At 45.3% G+C, this 21,719-nt stretch overlaps 1 protein-coding gene and 1 pseudogene across 1 annotated transcript in view; both read left to right on the top strand.

The window, feature by feature from the left end:
* LOC147728838 (uncharacterized) overlaps positions 1-21,719 on the top strand; it is a 1,063,528-nt gene that overhangs the window by 77,558 nt on the left and 964,251 nt on the right. The window lies entirely within an intron of this gene.
* LOC147728839 (very-long-chain enoyl-CoA reductase pseudogene) lies at positions 20,363-21,280 on the top strand (annotated as a pseudogene).

Consider the following 21,719-nt stretch of genomic DNA (forward strand, 5'->3'; position numbering starts at 1 on the left):
ACGTTGTGGCCTTTAATTCCTCCTTCAGGGACTGGATCAGGGGAAACAGGTACAGATGAGTGATAAGTAATTTACCACATGGTCTGCCATTTCATGGTGGGCTGTCATTTTCTCTCTAATAGCTGTGAGGAGCTTCTTCAGCAGGGGTTTCCTCATACCTTCTTTCCAGACCCTGTATATAAAATTCAAGCATGTATAACAGTTGGCGAATGTCTTTTAGAATCCCTGCTTGTTTGCTAAGGCAGACCATGACTTTAAATGCCTCTCATAGAATATCTGCTTCCTCTACTGTGCCAGCATTATTTTCAAAATATTCCACGATGGCAGTCCTTAACTCTACTCGGAATACTTGATCTAGTGGTCTTGAAACAGCTGAAACATGTTGGTGTGCTCATAGGTACAGATAACAGTAGCTTAACTAGAGTGCAGTGCGAGAGTGCTCTGACCATATGACTCACCACCTCTGTCCAGGTACTGACCTCACAAGTAGCCAGCCTATAGTCCAATCTAGATGATGAGCCATGCAAAACGATGTGAATGTCCCTTCCATTCTAGTGGGTTACACACCCTCCAAAGGTCCAGTAGGCCGCCCTTTCCCATGCCATCATGGAGTTTGGTGGCTGCTTGTTTTTCAGAGGTCTCCTCTCCATATAATGGAGGGCAGGGAGGGCACTTTAGCCCACATCTGAGTGTAAAAATCAGGGGGGCATATTATCAAGGGGGTTTATCTCTGCTTTTTTGGCTTTAAAAGCTAAGAAAGCGGAGATAAAATTATCTCCCTATTACCTAGCTGTCGCTAACACCAGTTAGCGACAGCTAGTAGGAGAGAGCGACCATCTTGGGCCCCGCTTTGCATGCCAATGATATTTATCACTAATGACATGCAAAGTGGGTGTGCCAAGATGTTAGCGACTGGAAACAGTCGCTAACATCGCTATCTCCTATTTCCAACTTTTGGAGATATTCGCGCTAAGCATGAATATCTCCAACACCTGCCCTGAGCAGATCTTAGCCATCTTATCCAATGGTAGGTGGATAACATGGCTAAGAATATTAGCTCGGTAATGCATGAATATCGATTTTTATCGCTTAGGAGATATACCTTGATAGTAGCAAGGTTCCTAAGCGATAAAAATCGCCCCAGCTCGGCGATAAAAATATCGCTGCTAAACCAACATAGCGATAATTATCGCTTGTTGTTGGTGATATGCCCCAGGATTTTCTATTTTGGGTCCATATGTGTTTATTAATGTCAGCATGGTGGCACATAATTTGCCATGTACTGAAATGCTTCGACCCTGTGTATCAACCTCGGAATGGGTGAACGCAAAAGGAGTTCCTTTTTTGACCAATAATAATACCGTTCTATAGTATGATGAGTAGGAGGAGGCTACTCATGTGGATGCTTAACTAGTGCCCACTGTAAGTTCTGTGTGTTGTGTCATATGGGTCTTCTGAAATAGCACTATTTGTAGATGATGGCGATTGAGATACCCAAGGACCTGACATGTTTTCAGGGGTTATTAAGTCCTCGAACATTTCATGTGAGTAGGGATATCTATTGTGAAATCATGTCCATAGCTGTCAGGGCAATGTAGTCTAGGAGCTATACAATCTGCTCCTATGTTTGGTGTGCATGCACATAATGATAACATTTGTTGCACTTTTGGAAACAGTATTTGACTTTTCAAAAGGTACCTCCGCTCCCTCCACCACAGAGATAGAGTACAACTGGGGATTAACCGCAGTGGGGCGACCAGAGTTCCTTGGCACCTCCAGGTGAAAAAGGAGATGTCCAGGAACAACCAGTATCTGTCGGCAAGTGTTGTGTAAAGCATTGAGGTGTGTGGAGACATCAGTATAGCAATTACCAGGTGATAGGGGTCTATGTTACTATATCCAACGAGAGTTCAATGAGGGACTCACTGGGCTGTTGTCAGCTCCACATGTCCGATGAAGAGTTCAAGAGCTCATTTCAGGAAGACACAGGACATTTGCACCTTCGGCATTCCCTTTACCTCAATGTGTAGCCAGGCATGTGGCTGAGCGAATTTTAGCTGGTACAGCATATGAGACTTCCATAGCTGGAGTCAGGGTGGGGTGGAATGGATAGTGCACATTCATCAAAAGTCAGTTCCCAGCGTGCTTCTCATCAGAGTCTGCTTGCAGCCTTTGCCGAGGTGTCCGTTTTTTTACCTAGTCCATTGCTCCTTTGGGGGTTAACAAAATCTTGGGTTTGCCACTGTGGTCTATACACAGCTGAGCTGGGTATAAAATTGTGTATGAGATCTGAGCTTATTGAAGCTTTTTCTTCACAGGAAGGAACTCTTTGTGGGCTGTCTGAACGCCTTTTGTGAATCCAGAGAAAAATGCGAGGACATAGCCCTAGTAATTTATGGTCTGTTTGTCTCTAGCCAGCCGCAATACCACGTTGCGGTCTCTGTAATTTAGTAGTTTTGCAAATATTGGTAGAGGGGGAGTCTAGTGCTGTGGTCTGGCCAGTAGTGATCTGGGTTCTCGTTCAACAACTAGCAGGGAAGAGAGATTTTCAGCTCCAAAAACTTCTTTCAATGGTGTTTCAACATATATTGCGAAGGTATAAACCCAGGCTAACTTTCACAGAGAAAACACACTGGCTATATTATGCAAAAACTATAACACAAACATTAATTATAACACAAACATTAATACCGATAAAAAAGGATTTTTAATTATTTTGATAAAAAAGATATTTAAACACATATATCTTGTATACACAATAATTGATACAGTAAAAAATTCTTTGTTGGTAATCTCAAATATAACATTTGTTTTTTAAAAAAACATTCAAGGGACAATATTGTTGTCCTGTGTATTGTTGGCACGGCTGAAGTCTGTCAACGCGTTTCGACACGTTGTAGTGTCTTCCTCAGGACAATATATTTTTCTGCCAATTTTTTCTAAAAAGAACAAGACATTTTTAGTATTTGTCTGTTTGTGATAAAAAGTGTTATAGTACATACTTATAGTCTCTTTACTTATAAGAGAGAAACTTTTCCTTCAATTTTAAATAATCTTTCTCTTAAGAGACATTTCTTATAAATTATAGCCAAATGTTTATATTATACAATCATTTCTCCACTGTCAGTGTCTGAAAAAACCCAGAGCGGGCGCTGTCTTAACAAAATCTAGGAACATATTTCTTATGATACATTTGTGGCATTGCTATTCTTTATCAGATTATTTCCATATATTTGATAAAAAGTTATTGCACACATATTTAAATGATAGATACCTCATGGTTACATTCCTATTGTACAGCATCTTTTTTTAAAACTAGATGATCTCATTTTCAAGGTTTCACACTTTGCTGAATTAGAAAAAAAGGGAATAAAGAAGAAAATGAAAAGAATGAAAAAAGTGTGAAAGCATTTAAGATACAGGACCATACTCTTTTTCCCTAATATTTAGTGTTACTCGTTAGACTCGATTTCTCACAGAGTTGTAAATTTCCTAATATCTTTTTTTTTTTTTTTTTTAATAAAAAAACTTTATCCGTCTACGTTGGGAGATTTTCAGTAATTAAAGTAGCTTATTTTATTTCTTGTGGCAACTCTTTATTTTTCAAAAAAAATCTAGGAGCGGAAAAAACTTACCAAATTTATGGGATAAACCCTCAATAACCAGAATTCTTGCGACTTCTATGCTTGCAGGTTGAAATGGTCAGTCGAAAATTTATCAGACCTGGGAAAGTCATAGGAAAAAACCTTGCTATTGATTGCTTTCTATGTGTTCAATATTGTTCTCACTCGTTTTTACTTATTGACTTCCTAATCACAAGCTTTTTTTCCCTTTCTCTAAACCTAATTTGGTAAGTATCCTATTTTACCTGGTGCAGCTTTTTTTCTTTTTTTGAATTTTGAATCCACGAATAGTGAGGCACCTTTAACAATCGTGTTTAGGCATGTGAAATCTAGGGGAACAAAACGCATCATTTCTAAATGTTCTGTCACTTGGATTTTTCTTTTAGTAAAGATTGAGTCCTAATTTGCATAATCACGGTATATTGTTTGCATGTTATCGTGTTACCTTTTATTTGGGATTTCACTGCTCACATCCCACTCTTCATATTCTGGAGTATGTGGACTTTATTTCCTATTAAAAACCAGAACCCTGTTATGGAAGATATAGTAGAACATAGAGTTACAACCTGATACGAAATTTTTAGATTATATCATGCCACTAGTTCTATAACTTCTTACTGCCTCGATAATCCTTTCACTGCCTGGCGGTAACCAATACGGTGCCGTTTGCACTTGACGAAGGAACGAAGGAGCCACTCAGACCGCCCAGACCGCCCCAGTTGCTGTCGGAACTCTTTCTTTCTTCTTAAACGAAAGAGACGTTCAATCAATATTCTTTTGTTTGAGGATATCTTATCTAACCCATTCTATGCGGGGAAGCCAAGCGTCTTCCTACCTTTTAGTATTCTCTTATGCGCTGTGATTTTTCAAAGGACGCTTCATTTATATGCGACTTTACCGATGTAGTTGAGTCTTTAGCTGTCTGTGCATCGGGTTGACGAGATGTACCCAGGGCGAGGATTAAAAAATCTAAAGGGGTACGACAGCAATAGATAGGTTTTAAATAGTAATGTTAGAAGAACATATCTTCAAAAAACAATAGAGAGAAGATAAATGTTATGTTATTCTCTCTTTGTCTAGTAATTGACTCGCATCCCTTTAGTATAAGCGCGCTTACCTGAGAGGTTTCTTCTGTTTAGATATTCCTTCCGCGTACCTACTGATTTGGAAAGTTGGAGGGATTTGTAAGCCATTTTTCTATTGGTATTTATAGCTGGATGAATGTGATGTCATCCATGCGAGGCCCTGCCTTTATTTAAAGGCATAGGGACTCTATAGTTAACTCATTTCTTTGTATTCAAATCGGGTTATAGGAGAGAATATGTTCACAATTTACAAAACAATAAACCATTTATTTCATTATGTTCATCTAGTATTGTTTTTCAGGTTTTCTACAGAGCTATATTAATACCTAAAGCTCTGGAGAAAAACTGAAATGTTTGTTTATATTGCAAATCGGAACATCCTACCAAAAGAATCAGGTTTACAATATGGCATTCTCCCAGGGCAGATCCTGGTTTAAACCATGTTCAAAGGTGCCAAGAGTGAAGATCCAATATACTTCTCTTTTTTTCCGTATCCTGTCACCTCCTTTGTTGTTTGGTATGTGTATTTTTTCTAAGATCCGCCACTTTAGTTCTTCGGGGGAATGTCTGTAGTCTTTAAAGTGATTTACAAGTGGTGCTGTCAACTTCCTTGTTTTTATTGCTGATCTATGTTCAGTTAATCGCGTTTTTATGGCTCTTGCTGTCTCACCTACATATCCCAAATTGCAGGGACATGTAATCAGATAGACAATATTTTGTGTGTTGCATGTCCATAGTTCTTTTGCCTGGATTTTTCTATCATTGAAAGTCATAGTTTCTCCAGTGAGAATGCTCTTACATGATTGGCAGGATCCGCAGCGAGAGGTACCTTTTACTGCATTTGTGCTTTCAAAGGACCTTTGTAGAAAAGGCGGAATTAATGTTTTTTTGGAAAAGCAGGAGCGGACAATTTGGTCCTTCAGATTCTTATTCCGCTTATGTGCATACATTGGTTTTGCTATCTTTTGGTGATTGTTGTTTAGATTCAGCAGGTGCCAATTAGAATTGATTATTTGTCTAACAGTTGAGTCCAGGGTGGAATGTTTGGTTATATAGACCAATTTATGGTCTGTTTTTTGTTTCTGTGAATTGATGAGTACATCTCGGTCATAGAACCTGGCTCTTTTATAGGCCTCTCTGACCAGGCGATGAGGATATCCTCTTTGGAGGAATTTTTTCTTCATCGTTTCAGATTGGATATCGAAATCTCTCAGATTAGTACAATTGCGCCTGACCCTTAAGAATTGCGAAAAAGGGATGCTGTCTTTCTGGCATTTGGGGTGGTAGCTTCTATAATGCTTCTATAATGCAGCAGAGTATTTCTAGCGGTAGGTTTGGTATATAGGCCTACTTCTAGAAGACCTTCATTATTCCTAATATAAATATCTAGAAACTCTACTTTTGTTTTACTGGTTGGGCAGTGAACCGAAGATTCTCATCTGCTTCATTTAGCCACAGGAGGAATTCCTCTGTTCCCCATTGGTCCACACAAAAAAAGATGTAATCTATGTATCGGTACCAATGGGAAACAGACTCGAAGAAAGGGGCCATTTCATTAAAGATATGTTTGTTCTCGAATGCAGTCATATATATATTCGCTATTGAGGGAGCCATAGAGGCTCCCATGCTGACTCCCTTTATTTGTAGGAACAAATGTTCCCCAAATTCAAAGAAATTTTCCTTCATTACCAATGTAAGGCATTCCTTGATAAAATTGTTAGAACATGGAATCTGATGCTTATTAATAAACCACATTGTTGATTCAATGGCTCCTGTTTGTGGGATATTGCTGTATAGCGACTCAATATCTAGAGTCACTAGAATGTCCCTACATTCATTAAAATGTAGATTTTCGATTTTCCTTATGATATCGCCTGTATCCTTAATGTATGTTGGTGAAAGTGAAATATATGGGCGAAGTATATTATCCAGGTATTTTGAAATTGCTTCCAGGGGGGTTCCTATTGTCGATACAATTGGGCGATAGGGGGGATCTTCTTGATTTTTATGAATTTTTGGTAGTCCGTAAATACATGATACTTTTTTCTCTGAGCTGTTTAGAAAATCAAACTCTTTCTTATTTATTATTCCTGCATCTTGGGCTTTAGTTGTTATTTTGTTAATGGTTTTCACTATCCTCTCTGTTGGATTTAATTTGATTTTTTTATAAAACGTAGGGTCATTTAACATTTCTAGCATTTTGGATTCATACATGACGCTATCAATCAGGACTATTCCTCCTCCTTTGTCGCTACTTTTTACAGTAATGGTTTTATCATTTTTAAACCTATTCATAGATTCATGCTCTTCCTTGGTTAAATTGTATTTGGGTTTGGGAACAAATCTTAAAGTCTGGTCTAGTTTTCTAAGAACCACTTTCTCAAAAACTGCTATTTCAGGGCCTACCTGTTCTAGGGTCGGGGTAAATGTTGAGGGCAATGTTACTATATTTGGGGATATGTTGTCTAATGTCATAGGATCATTGTCAATGAAGAATTATTTTAATCTGATCTTTCGAAAAAATGCGTGGATATCCTGATATAATTCAAAAATATTAGCTTGTGCATGGGGGACAAAAGATAAACCTTTGGTTAAAAGTGAAAGGTCTGAAGGAGCTAGAATATGTGTGGATAGATTGAATATCGGGATTACATCCCGTTCCTCCAATATTGTTTGCTCCTTGTTTCCAGATATTGTTGAGGTTCCTGGGCATAATGGTGGCTCTGATAGTTGCCCCTTGTCATATTCTGAAACCTTACTTTTCTGCGACCCCCTCTTCCCCCTCGGTGTCCTAAAAAAGGTTGACGAATATTCCTTCGGTTATTTCTAGGATCAAACGGTCTTTCATCCTGAAAGCCCATGTTGCTTTCTTCTTCTGATTCTGGATCTGAGGAATCAGAGAACGTATTGATTCTACGCTGAGCCTCATAATTAGGTGTTCCTTGTTGATGATCTGATTTAAAAAAATATCAACAATATATGGATAAGTCCGTTCTAAGGTATAAAACCTCTTGTCTTTACTGAATTTTTCTTCTTTTCTTTTCTTAAGATAGTCAGAGAAAGAGAGAATGTCTTTTTTTATAATTTCAAATTGTTTTTCTGCCTCTTCTATTGTTGTAGATTTTTTGATTTTATCTTCTAATTCTTCTATTTCTTTTCTTATTTCTGCAGCAAGCTCCTTAGATGTAGAGATTATTAAGATCATAAGATCTCTGGAGCAGCGAGTAGCAATCATGCTCCATTTTATAAGGAAGGTTTAATATCAACAAACAGGCCTGGAATATTCCTGACTCTGAGTCCTAATGGGATTATTCCATTTTTGAGATAATTTAACATAAATTCCCCATGGGCTTCTATTCTAATTAATTTCTTTTGTAAATTTAATAGTTTGTTTGTATCACTATTATTTAGGGGATTACCTGTCGAGCCATTTCCAAAAGCTGCACTTGTACCTACCAGTGTGGCAAAATCCTCATCTGAGAACCCAAACGTCTGGAACTGGGTCATTAGTGCTATTTATTCCTTTGCGAGTTACTCCAGTATCTTAAAGTTGATAGAGAGAAATGTGTAAGGAAATATAGAAAAAAGGATATAGACCGTCAAGGGGAACAATCAAGCCAAAATTAGTTTAAAACATCAGTGGAGGAAAACTGGTCTAGGTAGAGGTAGAGGTAAAGCCCCACACGGATATACCGTGGGTAGTAATTTTGTAATGTATCAAGGACCCCCTGATGAGGATAAAGTACCTGGGTCAGGGAATAAGTTCAATTGCGAAGGTGTAAACCCAGGCTAACTTTCACAGAGAAAACACACTGGCTATATTATGCAAAAACTATAACACAAACATTAATTATAACACAAACATTAATACTGATAAAAAAGGATTTTTAATTATTTTGATAAAAAAGATATTTAAACACATATATCTTGTATACACAATAATTGTTGGTAATCTAAAATATAACATTTGTTTTTTTTAAAAACATTCAAGGGACAATATTGTTGTCCTGTGTATTGTTGGCACGGCTGAAGTCTGTCAACGCGTTTCGACACGTTGTAGTGTCTTCCTCAGGACAATATATTTTTCTGCCAATTTTTTCTAAAAAGAACAAGACATTTTTAGTATTTTTCTGTTTGTGATAAAAAGTGTTATAGTACATACTTATAGTCTCTTTACTTATAAGAGAGAAACTTTACCTTCAATTTTAAATAATCTTTCTCTTAAGAGACATTTCTTATAAATTATAGCCAAATGTTTATATTATACAATCATTTCTCCACTGTCAGTGTCTGAAAAAACCCAGAGCGGGTGCTGACTTCTTTTAGCCTTTCCCATGGTTGTTGGTATCTTTACTGCATTTAGATTAACTGCTGGGCGTACCTTATGGGTCTTGAGATTGCGATTGTATCTCTCAGGCAATGTAGACCGGTATGAAAGGAATCTGTTGTAACTTCTTATACGTGTACTGTGTAGTAACCGGACAGCCAGGTAGTGGTGCAGAACTGGCAAGATTCTGCGATCAGGCACTATAATGGGGCTTGTGTTAACAGCTGGGTGCCTCGCCTAGTCTATTAAGGACATGGAGTAATGACTGAGCAGAGGTATAGTCTAATAGAGAATGCGGTATGGAAGTGCTAGGCAAGTTATCTCAGACATATAGCAGGCTGTCACAGTCCCTGGGGGCGCAGTTACCCATCACAGCACCTCAGAAGCTGCAGTCTGTGTGTCCAGGTGTGTGGGGATGTACATGCAGAATCAGCTCTATATTTTGTTCCCCTCTGCACAGTATATGAGTCTCCTATCTCCTTATGGCGGCACAGTGCAAAATGACTAGGCAGTCAGCCAGAGTGCCTGGTAGGTGTGTTCTGCAGTCACAGCTCCTCAGCAGGTTGAGACAGCTGGTCCTGGTGCAAAGGGAGACCGAGGCACAAGAAAACAGAAAAACAAGTGCTCAAAATCGCGGGATGCGCGTAGGGTATCCCAAACAAGCCCACTCTGAAAACACAGCCCCATGGCGCATATTGGAGGTTCCCGGTGAGCTACTTGGTTCCCAGGGACCCCCAGTATTCAAGGGGATTTAGTTCCTACTCTGGAATCGCGCCAGGGGGCTGCATTGCAGAGAGGTGTAATGAGGCCACGCCCCTTTTTACACCTCTCTGCAACGCAGCCCCCTGGTGCATACTGGAGGTTTCTGGTGGGCTAGTTGGTCCCCAGGGACCCTCAGTATTCAAGGGGATTTAGTTCCCACTCTGGAAATGTGCCAGGGAGCTGCGTTGCAGAGAGGTGTAATGAGGCCACGTCCTTTTTTACACCTCTCTGCAATGCAGCCTCTGGCACATACTGGAGGTTCCTGGTGGGCTAGTTGGTCCCCAGGGACCCCCAGTATTCAAGGGGATTTAGTTCCCACTCTGGAAACATGCCAGGGGGCTGCGTTGCAGAGAGGTGTAATGAGGCCACGCCACTTTTTACACCTCTCTGCAACGCAGCCCCTTGGCGCATACTGGAGGTTCCTGGTGGGCTAGTTGCCCCCCAGGGACCCCCAGTATTCAAGGGGATTTAGTTCCCACTCTGGAAACGCGCCAGGGGGCTGCGTTGCAGAGAGGTGTAATGAGGCCATGCCCCTTTTTACACCTCTCTGTAACGCAGTACCCTGGCACATACTGGAGGTTCCTGGTGGGCTAGTTGGCCCCCAGGGTCCCCCAGTATGCAAGGGGACTTAATCACCCAACTTAGAATGCGCTACGGGGCACGTTTGCACAGTAGTGAAGGTAGGGGGCGGGGATTGAGGTGATATGTGTGCAAACATGCCCTGTGGCACGTTTTAAGTTGGGGAACTAATTCATGTTCAATCCAGAGGTACCCTAGGGGCCAACTAGCCCAACAGGTACCTCCAGTAAGCGCCACGGATCTGGGTTGAAGAGTGTGGGGGCGTGCCCTCTGAAAACCTCTCTGCAACGCAGCTCCCTGGCGCATATTGGAGGTACCTGCTGGGCTAGTTGGCCCACAGGGACCTCAAGATTGAAGAGGAATTAATTCCCCAACTTAAAACATGCCACAGGGCGTGTTTGCACACATGTCACCTCAGGCCCCACCCCCTTCCTTCACTATTGAGCAAAATATTTCTCTAAAAACAGCCGAACTACGAATTCCGATTTGCTCACCTGTAATCACGAGAGACGTCAGTGCTGCATCTTTGAGCCCAGTACGGACCCTGAAAAGTAAATCTAAGCGTACTTACCAGTAACTTGTATTTCCTTCCATAGGAATCCATTGTGTGGTTTTCACCAGAAAAGTTTGTCTATTTTTGAAACGTACAAATATTCTGCTAAAATCAGGCGAACTACGAATTCCGATTTACTCACCTGTTATCAGGAGAGACCTCAGTGCTGCATCTTTCTGCCCACTACTGATTCTGAAAAGTAATTCTAACCATGCTTACAGGAACTTGAATTTCCTTCCATAGGCTAACATTGACTGGTTTCACTTGGAAGTTCTTCTAAGTGTGGAGTTTTGGAACTTTAAAAAATTCCTCTAAAATCAGCCGAACTACGAATTCCGATTTACTCACCTGTTATCAGGAGAGACCTCAGTGCTGCATCTTTCAGCCCAGTACTGATCCTGAAAAGTAATTTTAACCATACTTATCAGTAACTTGAATTTCCTTCTATAGGACATCATTGCCTGCTATATAAAATTTATATACATTTAAAAAAATATAAAATCCCAAAAAATATATATTACAATTTCAATATTTTTTTTTTTCACAACAAGTTTATTGATAAAGATGAGCATATGAGTTAGAGTGGCATCCCACAATCAGGACGATACCACCAGACATTTTTGTCACAATTACAATATAAGTCTGAGCGTTTAAGCAAGGAACCAATGCAATCAAGGATATAAGGAAACAGTAACCCCACCGTCATCTTTTCAGTTATCTACCCACCCAACTCCCAGAGCCCTCCCTGGAACCCGCCCTAACCCCATGCATGTGTGTAAGAACTGTGTTGACGTAAGCTCTTGACGTGTCTAGTACGTGTGTGGGAATGGGTTTCGCCGGATCATATGGGGCTAAAGGTCCTCCTCTTGTTCCGCCGGGGGGTCTAGTGACAAGCCTCTGTAGTCTGCCCACCTCTTCCATATTTTAAAATGTTTACGAGGGCATCCTCGTGCCTCAAAGATTGGTCTCTCTAGACCCATACAGAACTCCATACCAGCCTTCCATGCAGTCAGGGGGGGGGCCTCACGTCCTTCCATGCTCGGGCCATGTCTCTTTTGGCTACCACCAGCCCCAGGAGGAGTAGGTGTCGCTTATATATATTACCACCAACCCCTTCCAGGATGCGCAATAGACCCAGACGGTGAGTACGGGGAAGGGTCCAGCCCAGCACCTCCGACAGGCAGCCCCATTCACCCCTCCAGAAGCCAACCAGTTTGGAGCACGACCATACTGTGTGGAGCAACGTACCCACCTCTGTCCCACATGGCAGACACTCCGGGGACCCAATCAGGCCCGCCTTCCACAGTCGCTCTCGGGTGTAGTAGGCCCTATGAAGAATCTTGAACTGTATGAGCCGAAACCGTATCGCTATAGCCGCACCCCTCGGAGATTCTAAGGCCTCCCGCCAATCATCTTCATCTAACGGACCGATATCTGCCTCCCAGGTCGCCTTCAGCGGAAGAAGGGTGGAGGAGCAATGGGTGACCATAGTCTGGTAAATGCGTGATACTTTCTTGTCCCCAAGGTCACCCATGAAGACCTTTGCTTCGATTGGGCTGAATTCAGGGAGTGAGTCAAGGTTGGTTATACTGGGCGTCAGTGCATGCCGGAATTGTAAATATCGGAAAAATTGAGATTGGTGCATATCGAATTCGGTACTGAGGGCCTGAAAGGACTTGAGAGTCGTCCCGGACATCACATGACCTAGCTGCGAGATGCCTATAGTGTCCCAACCATCAAAGCCTGATAACTTAGACAGTTCGGGTAGTAAACCGTTGCGCCACAGTGGCGTTTCCGCGGTCAGTCTGCCCCACCAGCCCATGCGACGCAAGGCCTGTCGCCATATCGCAAAGACAAGTTTAGTGACCCTCGGCAGCGACCGACGTAGTCTAGGTGAGTATAGGATGGTGTGGAGCGAGTTATCGCCCATCAATGCACGTTCTAGGGCATAGGCTGGATCCCCACCGTCACCATACCACCAGTCATTTAGAACAAGGAGATGGGCGGCTTGGTAGTATGACTGTATATCCGAGGTGGCCAAACCCCCACAGTATGTGGACAAAAAGCATGTGCGCAGCGCCACTCTGGCAGCACCTCCCGCCCAAAGGAAGCCGCCCAGCACTGAGTTAACCTGCCGAAACCACTGGGGCGGGATAGGATGTGGATGGTTCTGTAGTTGGTAAAGTAGGCGCGGAAGTGCAACCATCTTAAAAATAGCAGACCGGCCAAAGATCGATAGGGGCATTCGAGACCAAATTTTGACATCCGTCTGGACCCGTTCCCATGCGGGCAGTATATTACGTTCCCAAGCAGTATCCGCCGAGTTCGAGAGAAACACCCCGAGGTATTTCAGACCAGCCGTGGCCACTTGCAATTCCGAGGCCCAGGGATCCGTCACCGTGCCTCCAGGTAGTACCCATAGGGTGGATTTACGCAAATTTAGATATAGACCCGAAACCTCTCCAAACAGTTGCATGACCTCCAGTACACGTGGGCCGGAGCGCTGCAAATCGGTAAGGAAGAAGAGGACATCGTCCGCGTATAGGGCAATCTTATCTGACAGGGTGGCATTCCACACAAAGCCCTGTATCAGCGCATCACTGCGCACTCTGGCAGCCAGGGGTTCCATGGCCAAGGCAAAGAGATAGGGGGAAAGGGGGCATCCCTGCCTAGTCCCCCGGCCAATGTGGAATGTCTCCGACACCACCCCAGCGACGCGCACCGAGGCTGTGATGTCCGTATAGAGTAGTTTAATATATGACCGGAAGGTTGGGCCTAGGTTGAGCCAAGATAGTAGTGTAAATATGTACGACCAGCTAACCGAGTCGAAGGCCTTGTTGATGTCGGCCAATAATAACGCCGCCTGGTCCCCTAAGGCTCCAACAGCGTCGATCGCCGCCTGTGCCCGTCGGATATTATGTCGCGTCGCCCTGTGGGGCATGAAGCCTGCCTGATCCGAAGGGACCAGGTCTGTGATATATGGAGCCAGGCGGTTTGCTAGGGCCTTGGCCAATATTTTGGCCTCGATATTGATGAGGGAAATGGGTCTATACGAGTCATGGCTACCTGGGGGTCTACCAGGCTTCTGAAAGACCACTATTTCAGCATGGCGCCAGTCGGGGGGCAGTGTGCCCTGTGCCCGTGCCACCTCAAGAACTCGGCGATAGTGTGGCCCCAGCTGTACATGAAATTTTTTTAAAAATTCACACGGGTAGCCATTTGGACCAGGAGCCTTACCAGCATTGAGTTGCCCCAGAGCGTCTCCCAGCTCCTCCGCTGTGAGGGGCGCATCTAAGGCCTTCTTGGTCTCGTCCGACACTTGTACAGGCGGTAGTTCTGCGAGAAACCGGGTTAAGTCGCCCTCAGGCAATTGGTCGCATGAGGCGTATTGGGCTTTAAAGTATGTGGCGAAGCTCGCAGCCAACTCGTTAGGGTCAGTCAGGACCTCCCCATTATTGTCTGTGAGACCCGGTAACATGAGGGGCTGGAAGTTGTGTTGGCATAATCTATGGAGCATTGAGCACGACTTATCCCCCCATTGATACACCCTACTTGTTGTGGCCAGCCACGCCTGTCTGGCTTCATCTATCAATAGGGACGCGTACGATTGCTGTGCCTGCAGAAGCAGCCGTAGTCCGATCTCATCGCCACCCTCGCGGTGTTCCTGTTCTAGGGTCACTACTCTCTCAGCCGCTTCCGCAGTCTGTTCCCGGCGCCGCCGACGGGCCTCCGAGCACCATGCGATATCTACTCCCCGTATGGTAGGTTTCATAGCCTCCCACACCACTTCTACGTCAGCCCCCTCTATCAGGTTCTCCCGCCAATAGTGGTCTATGGTTTCTCGCAAATGTTTAGTATATGCCGGTTGTAGTAGATGCCACGAGGACATCCTCCATCGGAACGGCTGCCGTTTTCGCAGGAGGTCTACTCTAACTGAAACGGGGGAGTGGTCGGATAGGCCTCTCGGCAAGATGTCAGCGCTCTTCACCCTACTCAAGCAATCTCGAGGTAGAAACACATAGTCTAAGCGTGAGGATGACCCATGTCCCGCTGAGACATAGGTATACTCACGGGTTTCAGGGTGCATATGTCGCCAAGCATCCACCCAGCACAGCCCCTCACTCATTGCATGCAATCTGGTGGGTGAAAGGGAAAGAGGGGGGTTCCGGTCACCTCCAGACGCCTCCGGCGATCCACACATACATCCATCACGTCATTCCAGTCTCCCCCAATTACTGCCATTGACCCGGAGACGTCTTCCCACACTGCGAACAGCCTCTCAGCCAGGGCCCACTGCAGGGGGGGGGGGGGTATACACTCCCAAACACCACCGGTTCCGTGCCCACCATGCCTTTAACAAACAGGTAACGACCCTGGGGATCCACCCATTGCTTCTCATGGACGTATGCTACCCTGCGGTGTATCAATATGGCCACTCCCCTGGATCCCCTGGAAAACCCCGCATGGAAAACCTGCTGATAACCAAACCTCTGCAGGCCCAGTGCCTTTGTGCCCATCATGTGAGTTTCTTGAAGCAATAACACATCTGCCGCTTCCTTTTTCCCCCACCGTAACACTGCCCCACGTTTAATTTTGTCTAATAAACCCCTGACATTCCACGTAATCACCCGCATAGAGTCTTCAGGGAGTCGACGAGTCGATTCAGCCATAGTCCATTGGAGTCCACCACGCGAGCCCCCCATTCCAGCGCCACCCACCCTACGTCACACGGACCATCATTACGACACACACATGCATTTTACTATCTACCCCAGAAAAAACCACCAATCCCCTAGTCCCACAATCCCCAACAGTTCCCAACCCCAACTCAGCAGCCACAACCCTGACCGCCCATCCCCTGCCTCCCCCCACCCTATACCTCAATGAACTATGAAGTACCTGTCGCGGCATGGGTAGTCCCGAGACCAAAACAGAGGGCCCGGGCCCACCCATACCAATGGATCCCAACATCCCAAAAAGGAACAGCGAACTCACCCCCCCTCCCTCAGTGTCCCTCTCTCGAACGGGAGAGTGGTAGCCACTGTCATGTAGTCCCCGAACCCCCACCCCACAACCCTATCCACGCTCAGTAGACATAAGCAGTATTGTCACAAGGCTGCGATACAGTCAGTGATACAGCGGGTCTCAGGCGACCAGGTGCACCCAGCCAGGATTCACAGCATTAACAGCAGAAGAGGGAGCCGAGGCCCCGGAATCTTCAGTGATCCGTGCCAGATTGTTCTGAGTCCTCGGTTCTACCAGTGTCCTGTGTGCCATCGGCCGAGGCTGCGCGCTTGCGTGATTTGGAGCGTTTGTTCCGTCCGTGCCTTGACGTCCGGTCTCTTTGTGCCCGAGGCGAGCCCTCAGGGGAGCCTGGGTTGAGCCCTGGTTGAGAATTCGGTCTGACCTGCACCGTTTCATCTGTCCATCTGAAAAGGTCCTCCGGTGTATCAAAGAACAGTGTCCGGGATTGGAAGATCACCCTCAGGCGCGCCGGGTACAGCAAGGAATATTGTAGCTTAAGGCCTCTCAACTTTGCCTTGGCGGCCATGAAAGAATGGCGCTGCTGCTGGACGAGTTTGGTATAGTCAGGGAAGACCAAGATCTTTTGATTTTCATGGAGGAGGGTTTCCTTATTTCTAGCTTCCCTCAGTATGGCGTCCCTGTCGTGGTAGTTCAGCAGCCGAGCGATTACCGCCCTAGGTCGCTCGTCCTCAGGTGGTTTTTGCGTCAGGGCGCGGTGTGCTCTTTCAACAATAAAGCATGTAGATAGCGACCCTGGGGGCATCCATGATTCCAGCCACTGTGTGAGGAATTGTTCCATGCCACCCTTCTCACAGCGCTCCGGAAATCCAAGGAAGCGGAGGTTGTTGCGGCGTGCCCGCCCTTCGGCATCTTCCACGCGGAGCGCTGTGATCCGCTGTGCAGTTTCCATCGCCGCCATTTTCTTTTTAAGGGTATTCACGTCGTCTTCCACCACGGACACCCTAGATTCGGCCTCCGTGATTCGCGCCACGGCGTTCCTCAGGTCCTGGCGCGGCAGGGTCACATCTGCGCCAACCGCCCCTATTTTGGCATCCAGCATGTCCCTTGACTGGGTTATGGCCGCCATAAGGGCTGCATTGTCCGGCCCCCCTCCAGGCGGGCCACCCCCTGATTGCCCAGGGCCCCCACCAGGCCCCGTGAATTTGTCGATTGTCACTTGCTTAGTGGAGCTGCTACCCCCCCTGGTCATGATTGCAAAGTCGTTAGGGCCACCTGATGGTCGCCGGCCCCCGGGAGGGGGGGGAGTCTCAGACAAGTCGCTTCGGGATGACCCAGTGTTGGGTATAGTGCCGGGCGGACTTCAGCCACTGCCCCCAAACGCTGCCCCCCCAACCGCCGATGGTCAGGGCCCTCAGTGACCAGTATCGCCCCTCCAGATGGTGCGTGGGCCCACTGCGTCTCGCGCCGATGTCCCCTCTGGTCTGCGGGCCCGGGGGGGGATGGGGGGGGCCGGGGGAGGGCCTCTACTCACTGCTGCTGCCAGTCGGTCCGAAGATTTGCCTCTGTACGCCCACTGCCGATCAGGATCACCAGGGCGTCCGTCCCCCTCTGACGCTGCCGGCCGCGAAAATCGAGGTCCCGGCTGTGCCCGGTCCACCAGGCTGCCTCAGCTGCTCCGGTCCGCTCGCCGCGTCCACACCTCTTTCAGGCCCAGCCAGGCCCCAGGAGAAAGATCGCCAGCAGTCACTTGGCCTTAGTGCAAGCGGACGCTGCGGCCGTCCCCGGGCCACGATGCACGCCACAGCTGCTCCAAAATCGAGGCCCCGGCTGCTCTGCAGTCCACTAGGCCGCACCTCTCACCCCGCTGCCTAGCTCCGCTCGGGAGCGCGAGATCGCCACTGAACACACCGGATGGTCGCTGGCGCACCCGGTAAGCTTAGCCCCGTTTTGGTTGCGGGTCTCGGGCTCGGGGACCAGGATAAGTCGTCGGATCAATGGCGGGCCGGCGGGAGCTCTAGCAAGCTGCGACCGCCATCACCGCTTGCGTAGCCACGCCCCACAATTTCAATATTTTTAAAAACATTTTTTTTCAATTTATATTAAAACACGAAATGTAATTAAAAAAATATCTAAAAATAAATAATTTAAAACAATGTAGTAAATCAGTATTAAAAAAATATAACAATTAATACATTTAAAAATTATCATTTACAAAACCTTTGAAATTCACAGAAAAAACCATAGGTTTCAGCCACGTTATAGTTAGGAATTAGCATTTAAAAAATCTTAGAAATTTACTGAAAAAAACAATAGGTTTCAGCCACGTTATAGTTAGGAATTAGCATTTAAAAAACCTTAGAAATTCACTGAAAAAACCAAAGGTTTCACACATGTTTCGGTTAGATGGACATTTCACTCATACAAAACAATTGAAATTCCCCCGTTATAGTTAGTTCAGCTAACTATAATTCACGAGCCCGCAATGCACTGCTGATGACGTCACATATTACATCACTCATGAACTGGTCAGTGACATCACTGATTACATCTCAAATGACATAACTGATGACATCACTGATGACATCATCCTTGTGAAAGAGTGGCAGACCTCCTCTCACTCTAATATAACCTTTGATACACACATTCAAAAATAGAAACAAAAAATTTCCAAAAAATTTAGATACCAATACCAGTTACAACAACCTATTCAGTAATTCCAACATCTACATACACATCCACTCATTCACCAACAGTTCTATATAGTCACTCATTCATGTTTTCACTCATCATATGTACACATACACCTATACATCCTGTAACACACCTATACTCATCCATAGAGTTACTCACACACATACTCACACATGCAAATAAACATCCATTTACTTGCAAATACAGCTATACACACACCACTACACTTACTTCTACAGAAACGAACACATACTTACTCTCTTAAACAATCACTTATAGAAAACACATACTTATTGTTGAGAAGTGTGGCTCAATGGTTAGAGCGGCATACCCTGATGCAGAGGTCTAGCCCGGGACCAGGGTTCAATTCCCCGCCTCGGCGGGTCTTGGGCTCAGAATTCCACGGACCTGATAATTATCGCCTCAGTGCCTATTCCAATCATAGAGTCCCACTCTGCAACTATGGGCAATAGCTTGCTTAATCTCCACAACGGCCCCCACAACGTTAAGGATGCCTGGCCTCCACCCTGGGAAAGCCAGGATGGGTTCCACAGCGGTATTCGTACAAGCGCCTTGAGACCCTTGCGGGTGAGTAGTGTGCTATACAAGTATCAATATACATTTTACATTACATTTATACAGGTACTCATCCAATCTCTCACTCTCACATATACTCACTTATATATATATCAATACTCACATATACTAGCTTAAAAAATATGTAGTTACTCATAAAGGTAATATTGAGACAGTCATTCACTCACTAACACACCCATACACACACTCATCCACCCATACAGTCCTGCACACATGCTGTCTTCAAAACACATACAAACAGTGAGTCAGTCATTCATGCATCTGTGCGCTAAGTAATACCCCCCATCAAACCATACAGACACTCATTCTGATACTCTACAAACCAACTAATAACCCATATAGACACTCATGTAGCTACTCACCAACCCATGCAGCCACTTATACACAAAGGGAGACACTGATACAGATATTTACATATTTAAACATTTCTCGCTAATACATGTATTCACTAAGATACACTTAATAAGTGAGTTATACAATCAATTTTACAAAAAAAAACATCCATTTAGACACTTATTTACCCATTTATTCTTCCATCGACCTTTAGATATACATATATAAAAAATATATATATATTTTTTTTTTTTTTTCCTCAGCATGAATGTATTTCATGATTATGTTCCTGGTGTTACAGGTTGACAACATTCTGAATTATTTCACACATTGCTTCCCCCCAGTCACAATGCTAGCTGTATATTTGCCTAGGGTCAACATCAAAGTGAACAGATTGCTCTGAATGTATGAAATGTGAGCGCCATGTTGTAGGCATGCTATGGTGGTTTGAGGTGGGCAGGGTGTACATGGGAGCAGAAAGCATTGGATTCCAGAGTTCGACAATTTGAGCTTGAGTGTTCTGCTTGTAAGAGGGGCACTAAAGGCAAGTTGCTGTGCATCCGCCGCTTCGAGGACGACTATCCAAACCGCTTTCATTCTAGTGCCTTCATTTCACAGTTTTGGCAGCAGGGATCAGTGTCCACAAATCCCTTCTCTGCCAAGCATTCTTAGCAGTAACTGGCTATGCTGGGCTGAAACAGATAATCAGCAGCCACTCTGAGCAGCAGCCACTTTACAACAGGAATGGGACGATGGGAGAGCGCAGAGGCGGGTAGTCACGGAACTCCTTTAGGTAGCTGCGGTGCTTTCCTTTTGCCCAGATCGGTAGGAACGGATTCGGTCGTGACGTAGTTTCCGCGAGGCGGCGACTGCAGAAATGAAACACTACGAGGTGGAGATTCTGGATGGGAAGACCCGGGAGAAGCTGTGCTTCCTGGACAAGGTTGAGCCAAATGCCACCATTGCAGAGATTAAAAATATGTTCACTAAATCCTATCCTCAGTGGTATGTGGCACACCAGTCTCTGCGGCTCGACCCCAAGGGAAGATCGTTGAAGGATGAGGACATTCTGCAGAACCTGCCTGTGGGGACCACCGCTACCCTATACTTCAGAGACCTAGGGGCGCAGATTAGCTGGGTGACGGTTTTTCTGACTGAGTATGCTGGTCCCTTGCTCATCTACTTACTTTTCTACTTCCGAGTTCCATTTATCTATGGCCCAAAGTACGACTTCATATCAAGCCAACATTCGGTGGTCCACCTTGCTTGCATCTGCCACTCTTTCCACTACGTCAAACGACTTCTAGAAACCTTATTTGTCCATCGATTTTCTCATGGCACCATGCCACTACGTAACATATTCAAGAACTGTACATACTACTGGGGATTCACGGCTTGGATGGCATATTACATAAACCACCCCCTGTACACTCCACCACTTTTTGGTGAGCAGCAGATCAAAATTGCAGTTAATATATTCCTGATTTGCCAATTGGGAAATTTTTCCATTCACATTGCCCTTCGGAACCTACGTCCAGCTGGTTCCAAGACAAGGAAGATTCCGTTCCCCACCAAGAACCCCTTCACCTGGCTCTTCTTGCTCGTTTCTTGTCCGAATTACACATACGAGGTGGGCTCCTGGATTGGTTTCTCCATCATGACTCAGTGTCTGCCAGTTGCCTTGTTTATAAAAAATATTTATTTTTCAGAAATACACACATTAATTGGTAGATGTCATCAGTGATGTCATTTCAGATGTCATCATTGATGTCACGAGTGATGTCACTGACCAGGTCATGAGTGATGTAATATGATCGCAGCAACCGATGACATCCGAGCCCTGCTCGACAATGGAGAAACAGCGGCCCTCATCCTCCTAGACCTCTCCGCGGCCTTCGACACTGTCTGCCACCGCACCCTAGTACAGCGCCTCAGCAAAGTCGGAATCCAGGAGAAGGCACTGGAGTGGATCACCTCCTTCCTCGCCGGAAGGACACAGAGAGTCCGCCTCCCCCGTTTAGATCAGAAGCCACCGAAGTCATCTGCGGCGTTCCTCAAGGCTCCTCGCTCAGCCCAACCCTCTTCAACGTGTACATGAGTCCCCTCGCAGCCATCGCACGCCAGCACAACCTCAACATCATCTCCTACACCGACGACACCCAGCTGATCCTCTCCCTCACCAA

This window comes from Lissotriton vulgaris, chromosome 3_1, assembly GCF_964263255.1.
Source record: "Lissotriton vulgaris chromosome 3_1, aLisVul1.2, whole genome shotgun sequence".
In the NCBI taxonomy this organism is placed as follows: domain Eukaryota; kingdom Metazoa; phylum Chordata; class Amphibia; order Caudata; family Salamandridae; genus Lissotriton; species Lissotriton vulgaris.